At 42.3% G+C, this 12062-nt stretch overlaps 1 protein-coding gene across 1 annotated transcript in view; it reads right to left on the bottom strand.

Moving 5' to 3' along the window:
• grin2ca (glutamate receptor, ionotropic, N-methyl D-aspartate 2Ca) overlaps positions 1 to 11862 on the bottom strand; it is an 87859-nt gene extending 75997 nt beyond the window's left edge. The window contains exon 1 of the mRNA XM_059347943.1: positions 11502 to 11862. The gene's annotated coding sequence lies outside the window, so the exon portion shown is untranslated. The remainder of the gene's footprint in view (positions 1 to 11501) is intronic.
• Positions 11863 to 12062: the final 200 nt, after the last annotated feature.

Here is a 12062-nt window from a genome sequence, read left to right as displayed (position 1 = left end):
TTTGGAATGCAGGACTTTTACTTGTAGAGGAGTAATTTTACATTGTGGTATTAGTACTTTTACTGAAGAGATCTGAATACTTTTTACACCACTGGTGAGATGCTTGCGAGGTTAACCTGTCGACAAAATCAGACAAGGCTTTTCTTACACATCAGCTTCATTAACAATAGAATCCAGTTAGTCATTGATCATCCTTGCAGGAAAAGTTTGGGAACAGCTGCTTTAACAAAAGTTAAACCCATTTTTTGAGCGGCTTTAACAAAAGTTTTACTGATTTTTTTGCAGATTCTTGTGAGGATTTGTCTCATGCAATTGGCTTTTTTTTATCTTATCACCTAAAAAGTGAACCTGGGAGTTCATATTGATCGAACTCTGATGCACAAAGTTTCGTTGAATGCCAGTAGAGAGCCTGAGAGGCTGAGCTGGTGGCTGCAGCTACAACTCTTTATCAATCACCTGTGTCTATTTTTTGGACTCGTTTGGACAAAATGTCTTCGGTTGCTCCACTTTCTGAAAGTCTGGTTTGGTTTTCAGTGTTATTAATTCCTGCAGAGAGTCTGAGAGAGTGAGAGAGAGAGTCCCCCTGTTGGCTATCTCTAAACTTGATTTACTGCTCTATTCTTTATGGTATATGGTTTCCTGTATCATATAATAAATGGCAGTGTCACGCTATCATAAAAAACACCATAAGCTAGAGTCCAGTAGCGTCTTGTACCGAGGTGTGGCCCAAATGAAACCACAATGGAGGCTTTTCAGTCCAAACCACGTGTGATTTGTGTGTTCCTGCTGACCCCTGATCCACAGTCACTCAGTGCTATTGGTTTCTGAAGCAGACCCACTGCCTGCACTGGTGCCCGTGGTGCTGCAGACATATTTAAGACATGCACGCCTCTACATTAACTCTACACGACAAGTGATTGATCTGCCACGGGATGAAAACCTGTACGGGTGAAATCCCAATAAATCTGAAGTGATCTTTACTGCTAAGGGCTGCAGGGGAGGAGGGGGGCTATAAGTAAGGGCTCCTAAAATGTCGTGTAAATTTTCGCAGCTGAAATCAATTGAATGGTATTCAGGCTCCGGCTAGTGTCTCTCTGTGCATTAAAGGATTTAAATATTCAGGAGAGAAGTGGAGCTGAACTGAGCAGTTGGATTTCCTGCCTGTAGTATCCGAGGGGCCGTGATCAGCAGGTTTTAAATGCCACAGCAGATGGAAAGCTATGTCGTTGTGCTTTATTACAGTTCTGTCTTTGAAATCCTATCTGGTGCTGAAGCGAAGCTGCCTCAGCAGTATAACCACCGGGTCACACAGCATGTGTCTTTGGTCACAATAAAGCGACCAAAGCAAGTCTGAATAGTTTGATAATGCAGAGAATGAATTGTTGTTTACAGGGTTTTTCCACCCAAGGACACAGGTCCATGTGACAGATGTTTGATATATATCTCTCCTCTTTGCTTTATCACATTTAGTGCATCAGGCGGCGTTCGCTTTGTCAGCACGCTGAGATTGAACAGATTGTATGTGCTGTAAGTGTTGCAGGGTAATAATGTTTGCGAGGCTGCAGATTACAATGGCGTTTCAAATGTAATCCATTTTGCCTCAACACATGGGTGGATGTTTACCTGAGGCTTACGGGCCTCGACACGGCGCTCTGATATTAATATTCCTACTCTGACCCCGCCGGCCGACCCGGCAGACGACCTGCGGGGTGGCGGAGGACTCCTCGGTCTTTGGCGGGCCTGCTCGGCCTCCGTATGTGGAGCAGGGATCAGTGTAAGACCCTGGTTAAGCTGGAGCCGCGGCCGCCTGTGCAGAACCAGACCGCCCCCTCCACCCCTGCCACTGCTCCAGCTGTCACCAGCCTGCTCTCCCAGTTGACGCGGTGGCTGCCCACACATACAGCTGATCTCTGACATACACACACATGTACACATGCTCTAATCCACATATGAGCATACCACTTTGTTTTTAATCTTCCCTGTGTGTTTGTGTTTGTGTTCTTGTGCTCCTGTCACTGTTTCCCTCCTGCTCCTGTGTTTAAAGCAGGAATGTGTAAAATAAATTAACTACAATTTATATTTAAAGGACAGTTCAACCAAAACAACACTTCTTTACTAGAGGTGTGCTGTATCTTATCGTGCACGAAAATCGAAAAAAAGTATATTTTTTATATAATAAGAAAATGAATATTGTGATAACAGAGTGACGTCATATCGTTGCATTTAAAACTTTTTTAAGCTATAAAATGTACTTAAATTAACTTAAGTAAAAGTACTCGCACAGAATGTTTTATATATTCTACACACACACACACACACACACATATATATATATATATATATAAAGTTGGATAATTATTTTTGATGCAGCAGCATTTTACTGTCAGAAAAGTAAGCTAATTTGAACTAATTAAAAAGTAGTTTTTTAATGTTAAATCTTGATGTTAAAAGTAACTAAAGCTGTCAGCTAATATGTAGTGGAGTAGAAAATACAATATTGATATATATTTTTAGAGTTATTTTTTTAAAGTTAAATAAATGGAAATAGTTATATATTTTTAGAAATATAAAGTTAAATAAATGGAAATAGTAAAATAAAAGTTAAGTAGATATTCCACCACTGATATTTACAGTATTGTTTTTTATTATTTTCTAATACTAGGACCAAAAGTACACTTTTTCTGTTTGGCAGCTGTTGAGATTTGTCCTTTACACTACAATTTAGATTTATGATAGATTTTTATTTTGTTGTGTTTTTATTTATTTATACACATTTATACAGTTTTAAAAAATATTTTTTTTTCTAGATATTTTTTCAGTATTTTGTCATTTGTAGGAGAAAAAAATTACAAAGCAAAATACAGAGCAAAATTACCCTGAAATATTGTGATGTACTTTTAGGGCCCTACTGCTTACTTATATCTGGTCATGCAGGTATTAAAACTTCACTAAAAAAATTATTTAAACATCTTCATTGTCTTAAACATCGTCTATATAGAAACAAAAGAGTTCAAACACGGTGAATATGTCTATCTTAATGTCGATCAATGTTTTGGCAATCTTTTAAATTTTCACCAAAGACATTTGTCTAGTTGCAGTCACTCGAGATCACTGATAGAAAAGTTCAAGACTTAGTCTCAGTGTCAAAGATATTATGGTTTTACCCAGAAGCCAAGGTGAAGATGATGATGGTTTTCCTTTCCAAACTTTTAGAAGTTATGTGAATAAACATTGAGAAAACACTGCATTTGAAATATTTACACATGAAAAACTACTCTCAATGGGCCTCATTCATGAAACGTTAGTAGATTTGTGCGTAGATTTGCACATAAAAGCCTACGCTACTAAAAACCTACTCCGGATTCATGAACGCCGCGGGAAACTCAGATCTGATCGTAAACACGTGTGTATGATCATGAATGCCAATCCATCGTAAGGTGGCAGCGCGCTCCCGATAAACAGCAATTAGCATGAACCCCGCCCATGAATTGCTAATGACCACCATATAAGGAGGTGTGTAGAGGCATCCTGTCAACCTGTCAGTCATGGCACAAAGAAAAAAAGAACGAGAAAGAAAAAAGAATTTTTCCGAAGCGGAGATTGAAGTTATTTTGGGAGAAGTGGAGTCCAAAAAAAAAAATTTATTTTCATCTGTTAGTAGTGGTGTGACAGGGACAGGCAAAGCGAAAGCGTGGAGGGAGGTGACGGACGCAGTAAATGTGGTTTCTGTAGTGCAAAGAACTACGTCCGAGGTTAAACGTAAATGGTTTGACATTAAACTTGACGCAAAGAAACGCATTAGCGCACACAAAAAAAGTACATCTGCCACAGGAGGAGGACGCTCAGAGTCCAAATACCCCGTTGGTGCGCTCTACAACGGCCCGAGTAGCCGCGTGCGCCTCATTGTATGCTCCTGTGGTGTCTGCGGGCTGGCCAGTGGGGTCATAAGCCACGGCGTCAGTGGGTAACCCCTATCCCCTATGGATATAGAAAGGTAAGTCCATATATAACACACACATGTGATTATGCAGGCTATATTCTTACCAATGAGCCAGCCGTCTCTCACAGCTCCATCCTCCAAACGCGTGCCAACTGCGCAATTACGCAGGATGAATGCGTCATGCGTCCCACCGTGCCACCGTGCCACAACGTTTAACAACACACACTTTGCGTCACAGATCAGTTGCACATTCACGGAATGAAAGTTTTTCCGGTTAATGTAAGCAAATGCATAACCGGATGGAGCCTTGATGCGTACGTGTGTGCAGTCTATGGCACCGATAACACCTGGCATGTTTGCAACTGCACTGAACCCCTGCATTACTTCTGTCTGCCGTTGTGCGCCGTATGGAAATTGGATATACTCTGGCATTAATTTAATGATACCTCTGAGAACTGCAGGCAGGATGCGTCAATTTACATAGATAATTCACAATTATGAGTTTAATCTGAATCTTAATCCCGCCAATTGCCAACTAATTTAACTAAATATGTTATATTTTTAATCGTTTGCCATGTTTATATCACATGTTTCAAAGGCATCTGCGTATTGTGTACATAACAGAACGCATTATGAATTAAAATTGTAATTTCCAACAGTGACGAGCATTATTTATATGCGTTCTTAAATTTACACAAGCACTACGTGTGGTCAGCAGCATGTGTAGATTTTGTTAGTAGCTACGAAAAGATCGGAGCTACTAAAATATTGATGAATGCGGAGATGCACGTAAATTTCCGTCTGCGAACGGTTTACACACAAATTCGTTCTGCTCACGTTTCATGAATGAGGCCCAGTGAGCGCAGAGCAACATTTTGGTAAGCAGGCATATCAATAACAGGCATGAGAGGTGGCAGATTCTTAGAAATGAGACGACAAACTGCTTTAAGGATTTTAAATTTTCTCGACATGATTAACACCAGATAAATCTCTAACTGTAGAGATTATTTTCAGAATATCTTTTCTCTTTTTTTACTACGTTAGTCATCCCTTTAATTGTTGCTACACGATCAAAGTCTTTGTTGATCACAGAATATTTTAATAAAAAATGATTTGGCAGAATTTTATCTTTATCGACCTTTTTTCAGAAGTTTCTTTGCCTCTGTAAAACTGCATTTTTGGTCTCCTGAGGCATCAGAACAGACATGCAGCTATCACATACCACAACCTCCTCAAAGCTTTGAAAAATATAAAAAAAAAAAAAAAAGCTGCTGCTCCACCTTTCTTTACCAGATTGATGCTGATCAAAAACATTAAAAAAAAAACCCAGAATCAAACAAACAAAAAAGCTGCAGGTGTGTGTTATTATTCTCTCTGAGCAACTTGTTTTATATTGTTTAGGATTATTTGAATCAATATTAATGCCACGTATGCATTGATGAGTGAATTATTTATCATTTTCTGAGAGACAGACAGGCCCACTCTCTATAATTGCAGGTAAAACATGTAAAACTGCTCCATGGAAAGCAATCAGAGCATGTCATAAACAACTCTGTCCTTTATAGTTTTCTCTAGAGATGATGTATTGATTTCTGCTGCAATAAACAGTCTCCAGGAAAGTGAGAACAATCCTTCATCTCTTTGAAAAGGGTGTTTATGCCACTCTGAGAAGCAGCCCGGTGCTGAAAGTTGTGGCTGTTTTTAGAGCATCTTTCTGGGTCTGTTGAGCATGCTGGCTGTATTTGTTAGGTGTCGACGCAGAGTGACAAGAGGGAGGGAGGAGACATGTGACGGAGGAAGCCAGAATAAATCTCAACCACGTCACAATCACATGCTGCCAACTGAGCCGGCAGAACGTCCTGTGACACTTTCTGTCACGCTGCCGTGCCGAGCATCCCGCCTGATTTCTTTAGATTCATCGTGCAAAGTCAAACTGCTCTTCCTGTGTCGGACTCTGAGCCGTCTCTCCGTCTACAAACCCCCTCCTCACTTTCCAGGCGTCATCTCTAAGGTTATCGTTGTCATCATCCTTCATGGCGACACTCCTCACCGTGTCACCGCTCACGGCTAATTGTGAAAAATTAAGCAGCACACATGCAGCTCTGAATGGAAACCGATTAGGCTAATCAATTTCCCCCTATTACAGATTGCAGATGCACCCGCCCGTGCCACACATGCACAAACACTCAGGTTGGAGTCAGTATCCACAAGAGGCAGAAGAATGACAGGGAGAGAGAGGAGGTGCCCCTCCACCCCCCCCGCCCCCCAGCCCACGGCGTGTCAGTTTTCCTTCTCAACAGGGACAGGACGTTAGACGAGGTGCAAGCGGCACTGCGCCATGAATATAAATGGGCCCCGAGTCTCTGTTGTGCCCGTGAGCGTAGCCATAAACTTGAGGAGGGAGAGCAACACAGCCTGCCAGACTTCTTCTGCCCCGAGTTTAGGATCTCATCAGATAGCCCGCATAGAGCGAGAGCACCCCGAGGACTCGTGCACCTGCAGTATCGTGCCACAGATCAGTGCTCGAACATGTAAAAGTGGCCTGTCAGAGCTCTATAAATTGGCGGGAAATAGTCACGTGGTGATGTAGCGTCGTGAAATTTCCTCCTCCTCTCTCATGACCTTGGATAAATTGCGCTGATATCCTGAGACCTCCATCCCTCCCTAGTGGTAAATGTTTTACTGCCCTGGATGCTTGTGACTGACTGGCTGTCAATCAGTGCAATAACCATTTCAAACAGCATGCCAACTTGTTTTTTTTATAAATCTCTGTGGCCAGTCCTGTGTCCTTCCCCCCCTCTCCTCTCCTCTCCTCTCCAGCTGCAGAGACGGTGAGGATGGCGTGAGGTCTGGTCTTTTACCAACTGATTAAGCAGATCGGCTCTAAGTGTTTGTGGTAATAGCTGGACAGCTGACAAAGCAGCCACTAACCCTGAGAAAAGAAGCCAGAGGTCGTTTGCGTCTGCCTGCAGGCTGCTTGCACATGCTAAGACGCTACAGCCTCACATGTAACCATGCAGCATGTCAACATGTTTCCTAGAAAGTCCTATGAAAGATAGTCTTTGGTGTGATGAAGTGTTTTTAACTTTCTGTTAAATTGGAGTTTCTGCAAGTGGTTCATCTGAGCTGATGCTAAAAAAACATGGTGAAACTAATAATAACTTTAATGACTCAACGACATGGTTCGGGACTAATTTAGTCCATTAAATTTCTTGAATGATGATGTCTTGATGTCTTTGTGTATTTATGTTGTGTTCCAAACAAACTATGAGCACAAGTTACATCAATTCCTTTTATAAAGTAAAGTCTACCAGAAACTGGATGACTTAAACAGCAAATCTGTTGTGAGATGTCTAATTGAAATGATTCAGACAGCAACAGAAACATCAACAGCAACACTGCAATTTAAAGTAAAGTCAAGTAATCAGATGAACTCAGTCAAAAAGAAAGGAAAAGTGAAGTTGCATTAAAGTCACAGCTGAATGAGTGTTAACTCTGCATCACCCCGTGGTGATCCGTCCTGTATGAATGACATTCCTATATGTAAATCAGTGTTTCCTCCTCCTGCATGAGTGAGTCTGTGGATTTCAGGTTACATCAGGGCTGCAGACAGTAAATTGTTTCGGCACAGATGTTGCATTGTGTGCATGCACAGTAGTCACAATTTGTGTTGTGGGTGTGGTTACAGTCCTGAGGGTTCATGCAGCTGGTCAGCGAGGGATCCCCCAATGGGACCTCTCCCTGGGGTTGTCTGGCACTCGTTGGGCACACTTGCTATGTGGTGATTAGCTGCGACAGACTCCAGTGTTTAGCTAACTTGCTGCGGACATGGACTTGGTCAGACAGAGTCCACTGTTCCATGACTGTCTACCTGGATGGACTGTCCTCATTGTGTCAGGGGTCTGCAGTGATGCACCATTCATATCTTACAGCCATTGTGTTTATGATTAAACTGTTTTCTCGCACATAACATTTTTTACAATAGCGCAGAGTTCTTCACACATCCAAACCTATAATTTTGTTTTTTTTTAAAACTACTCCAGATACATGCTGGATCGGAATCTCAAATCGAATGTGGGTTTCTTTGCTCCAACGCTGCACAAAATTTAATTTCAAAGGAAACGTTCATCCTCAAAATGATACTTTTTCTATCTATGCATTCTATGCAGTCTTATAACTTACGACTGCATGGATTTCAACATGGCAGTGGTTTGGCTGGGAGCTAGCAGCTAACAGTGCTAATGCCAGTCTTATAAACGACAACAGTGGGGTAGAGTTAACAGTGCAACCTGAGGAGGAACCAGCAGGTGGCTGATATGTTTCCAGGAAAACATGGTGGGTCTGGAATGCATTATAAGCTATAACATGCACACGTGGTCGGACCGGCCTACAACTATTTCTCATTGTTTGTTGTCAAAACACTCAAAAGAAGCTCAGATTAAGCCACAAAGAGGGAACATGACCTCATCCTGTAACCCATTCTGTGGTCATTTTTTTCAAATACCGTGCACCTGTAGTTACATCTGATCACAGCTACTCAGTGCTGTTTGTCAGGTTTATTTAGTATTTATTCACTTTTAATCCAATATAACAAACTATAACTGATGTTAAAACATGTCAAATATCATTTCTGCTTCATAGTTTAATGGGATTAGTCGGGACTTGTGGACGACGGTGATGGAAAAATCTTGAAACTAGAAAATGTTGGTAATTGTGTGCCCTTTGTTTAAACCAACCTGAGGTTCAACCTTCACACTGAGGACATTTTGTCTTGTCCTCATTTACTATCAAGTATATAAGGTGTTTGTATGTATAAAATAAATCTGCTTAATCACTGAATGTATCAGTTGTGTTATTGATCCGGCTCCTCCCTCAGCCTGACTCCTCCATTATCAGTGTTGGTGTGTTGCCCCCTGTGTGTGTGTGTGTGTGTGTGTGTGTGTGTGTGTGTGTGTGTGTGTGTTTGTGATGGGCTGAGAATCCTCGCATCGGTTCCTCCTGTCACATGTTGCCTTATCTACACACACACACACACACACACACACACACACACACACACTGACATGCAGCTCTTGCACTCACATGCATACCGGTACATCCAATTACTAAAACTAGGATATGGTTGGCATAACATAATGAAGAGCCATTTTTCACCTGCCTAACTGGTGCCTCAGCTTTAACGCCGTCTCATTCTCCACCTCCATCCGTTCTCAGGTGAAGCCACATTTTACATGTGCAGAGTTAAACCTCCACCTGTGGGTTGCATGATTCTTGCAAAAATGATAACCAATATATCTGACTTGTTTTATAAACAGACCACAGATATGAATAAATATCTATGTCTGTCTGTCTTTGAAGGGTTGGTTCAACAAAACTGCAAAAGATAAATATAATATCTCGCTTACCCTGAGTGAAATTCTGTCCAGGTGGAGGCAGAAATCTCCAACCTGGGTAAATTAATTAATGTGCATGACTGAAAACATGGTCATTCCTATCCTCTGGCTTGAACATTATTAACAAGAACAGATAATGAAAAAATATTCTGCGCCATGAAATCTCAAAGTCTGAAGTGATTATTAACAGGATGTGAAATTAGAAAAAAAGATTGATAAATGGCCTTGTTTTTCAGATTTTTGCCCAATTTCTGAATTTTTCTTATGAATCACCAGGTAATTTACTGCTTCAGGCTTTCTATAAGTTCTTCAAATAAATCCAAACTGTCACAAGTCGACTTTGCTTCCTCTGAACAGGTCACAAACCAAAATGTTTGGGAAAGCTCTGTGGTAGATCAGCAGTTTCCAAATGCTTGTCAGAGATTGCATCAGGAGTAGATTTATGCTTCTCAGATTGTTTCATTTGGACAGTTTTTAGAGGCCGGAGGAGATAAAACTACCCGGTATTTCACCTATATGCAGCAAAATATTTTTAGTTTCCATTCATTGTGACCCCGCAGAACAGCCACTGTTCTTAAGGCAAGATAAATAAGTTTCCTTTTGTAATTTGGCTGAACTGAACTTTTAAATGTTGCAGAAACATGTAAAACTCATCAGCAGTTATTATAACTTGTCTCTTCAGTTAATCATTCCTCATTGATGATCTTTTTACATCTGTCCCACACTTGTATCCTGCATGGATAAAATAGGTTTCCCCTCTGTTCGCTGCATGGCTAGACACCTTTTCAGAGGAAAGTGGGGGAAAAAAAGATGTTTGTTTTGTGATGAGGGTAAGCTGAGCCTTTAATTTAGACACTGGATGCTGGCCAGAGAGGCTGGAAGAGCTGGGCTCAGTTCTTGAAAAGCCACACTGGTATCTGATCCACGGGACGCCCCGGTGGACTCCTTGTCTCACTGCACCACTGCATCACTGTCACCTCTCATTTGAGCCAATCAAATAAACAAACCTGTACCTTCCTCTGACCTCTCCAATAAGTTTCAGCTGGTCGGGCTTTTGCAGACCATGACAGAATAATCTAACTGGTTGTGTGAGATAAAGGGACAGTCACCCAGTCAGTTCTGGACAATCTGATCAGTTTTAATGGATGAATTCCTCGCTGTGTACTTTGCACCTTGACACATTGTAATGAAGAGCATTGCTGATAAGCAGCTGTTTCTACAGGTTATTACACTTTGTGGCTGATGATTTAGCTACAATCTCGTGGCAGTGTTTCTATGAGAAATGGCTTTGTCCTTGTTCTGCTCTGCCGCTCTTGTTTCCTGTTGTCTTTTTATTTATCGCCTTTCCTTGATTGTTTCTCCAGAGGGTAAATTTAAAGGTCGAACACTTTTACAAAGCCATCAGTCGGGACTATTTTCTTATTCATCTTTCATTTTGTTCAGCTGCTCCACACGTCAGTGGCAGACTTTTAAGGATCTCTGTAACTGATGGAACAGAACTGAGCTGTCAGTTTACTAATTCAGGTCTCATTCTCACGCCCAACAAAAAAACAGTTCTGTATTCATGGAGCCAAAGTGCCAGAACGGATCCTTCAATAATTACAGGAACCTCTCATTCCCTCGCATCCTGAAAAGTCACTCTTCAGTGGCAGTTCAATTTCCCATGCAGCAGCAGCAGCAGCAGCAGAGGCAGCGACAGCATCCCCAGGTCCGGCGGGCAGGTATCAAAGCCCCTCTCAGCTGCTCTAACTGTTTACAATGACGCATCGATCCGCTCTGCTTAATCCCCCTGGCAGCTCGCAGAGTTAAAGCAACAGTTACAGCCGGCACACACACACACACACCTGCAACAGGCACAGGAGCCAAACACAGCGTGCCGTCTGATCCCCTGACAAGGACCCTGTCGAGTCCTGCTTCTGATCTGATCCTCTGTGCTCTGACAAAAACCTCTATTGACAGTTAGAAGACAGGAGGAGGAGGAGGAAGAGGAGGGGGGTTGCTACTTAAAAACTACAGCACACCTCCAAACACAACAGAAAGAAGCAGAAAGCATCTCTAGAAAGTTAAAAACCACCTTTAAGAGGCAGATTCTCCCCCTAACCACGAGCAGACAGATGTGATGACACATTAAGTGCAGCACTAAGTGGCGAATGAAGGTGATTCGTTACCTGTGTTGGCAGTCCACATCCAGCCCTGGCTCGTCACCACTCATCCCGTGTCTGCGGCTTCAGCTGTCCTGTTTCCGTTTTTCCTTTTTTTCTTTCCTTCTCTTTTCTCCTCCCCTCCTCTCTTTCTTTCTCTTCCTTTTTTTCCTCTCCCCTTTGGCCCTCTTCTTCTCTTCCTCTCCCTCCTTCGTCCTCTCTCCCTCTCTCTCTCTCTCTCTCCCTCCTCCCTTCCTCTCTCTCTCCTCTCCCTGCACTTGTTTGAGTCTATTTCAGTGGCAGCAACAGAGGAGCCCGCTGCGATGGTGGCATGGTTTCCAGCACTTTGGCAGAAGGTCACATTATCACTCGCTGGTAAAAAAAAAGAAGAAAAAAAAAGGGGGTGGGGGTGGGGGGGAAGAGGAGGAGCAGGAGGAGGATGGACGGAGTGATGGAGTGAGATCGAAGTGAGCAGGTGCCGGAGGAGGAGGAGGAGGAAGAAAACAAATGAACAAATTGTGGCTGTCCACAGTTGCACTTGTGCTCTCGGCTAAATGTTCTGGGTTAGAAATAAAGTTGCTTCCTCAG

Source organism: Centropristis striata, chromosome 13, assembly GCF_030273125.1.
Source record: "Centropristis striata isolate RG_2023a ecotype Rhode Island chromosome 13, C.striata_1.0, whole genome shotgun sequence".
NCBI classification, from domain to species: domain Eukaryota; kingdom Metazoa; phylum Chordata; class Actinopteri; order Perciformes; family Serranidae; genus Centropristis; species Centropristis striata.
The sequence above is the reverse complement of the archived record's forward strand: the minus strand, read 5'-3'. Positions and strand labels throughout refer to the sequence as shown.